Source organism: Molossus molossus, unplaced genomic scaffold (assembly GCF_014108415.1).
Source record: "Molossus molossus isolate mMolMol1 unplaced genomic scaffold, mMolMol1.p scaffold_m16_p_3, whole genome shotgun sequence".
Taxonomy (NCBI): Eukaryota; Metazoa; Chordata; class Mammalia; order Chiroptera; family Molossidae; genus Molossus; species Molossus molossus.
Window position 1 is genome coordinate 104710995 of NW_023425366.1, and position 532 is coordinate 104711526.

Consider the following 532-nt stretch of genomic DNA (forward strand, 5'->3'; position numbering starts at 1 on the left):
TGGCTTCTTTTTTTTTATCCTCACCCGAGGACATTTTTGCATTCATTTTCAGACAGAGCAGGAGGAAAGAGAGGGAGGACGAGAGAGAGAGAAACATTGATGTGAGAGAGACACATCAACTGGCTGCCACCCACACGACTCCAACCGGAGCCGGGGACAAACTGCAACCGAGGTGCATGCCCTTAGCAGGAACTGAACCCGTCTCTCTGGACCACGGGGCGACACTCTAACCGCTGAGCCAAACCAGCCAGGGCAAGACTGGCTTCTTTTACTTAGTATATGCCTTTGACATTTATCCTACTTACCACGTGTATCAATAGTTCATTTCTTTTTTATTACTGAGTAGTGTTTCACAGCATGCACTTACCACAGTGCCATAGACTGAATTTTTCTGTTGCTTCAAAATATGTTAAAACCTAATCCTATGATGGTATTTAGAGGTGGGGGTCTTTGGGAAATGACTTGGTTATGAGAGTGGGACCCTCATGAATGGGAATACTTTATAAAAGAGATTCCAAGCGCTCCCTTACCC